Consider the following 588-nt stretch of genomic DNA (forward strand, 5'->3'; position numbering starts at 1 on the left):
AAAACTTTTTATTCAGGCATCTTCTCTGGTGTTATCAAAATGTACACTTATTTTTCAGGACAAAATATATTGAGGTTAGATAACAAGGCTAATTTGAATAGTTGCTTATATTCTCTTTTGGCAGCAAATGTAAAAGAGCAGAAAATACCTTTTACCAAATTTGAACTTGGGTCAGTTACTAAATTTTTTAGTCCTATTGCCATCAGCAGAACTACTATTTATTTCAAGGCATAAGAGATTACAGAAACAAAATAGATCATAGCAGAACCCCATTTAGACAAACTAATCTTGCATGTTGGGAAACATAACTCAGTTTCACATGAAAGGTTTGTTCCTGGATAAAGGAAGTTTGCATAAATGAGCTTCTGCTGTGCATAATTTTGCCTCCAATTTTTCATTCGCTGGTCAGAGTAAGTACTCTTTGACTGAAAAAAAAATTTAAAACCAACACAAAATCATGAACAGATTTTGAAAGCATCGATCCAGAGATTTAATAAATATGAGCAAGGGACACATTTCATTTATTCCTAAATAGAGCAAATGACCTCATCCAATAGCCAACAGTCCTTGTTTATTCAAATAACCATA

The sequence above is a fragment of the Crocodylus porosus genome, unplaced genomic scaffold, assembly GCF_001723895.1.
Source record: "Crocodylus porosus isolate Cpor-Errol unplaced genomic scaffold, CroPor_comp1, whole genome shotgun sequence".
In the NCBI taxonomy this organism is placed as follows: Eukaryota; Metazoa; Chordata; order Crocodylia; family Crocodylidae; genus Crocodylus; species Crocodylus porosus.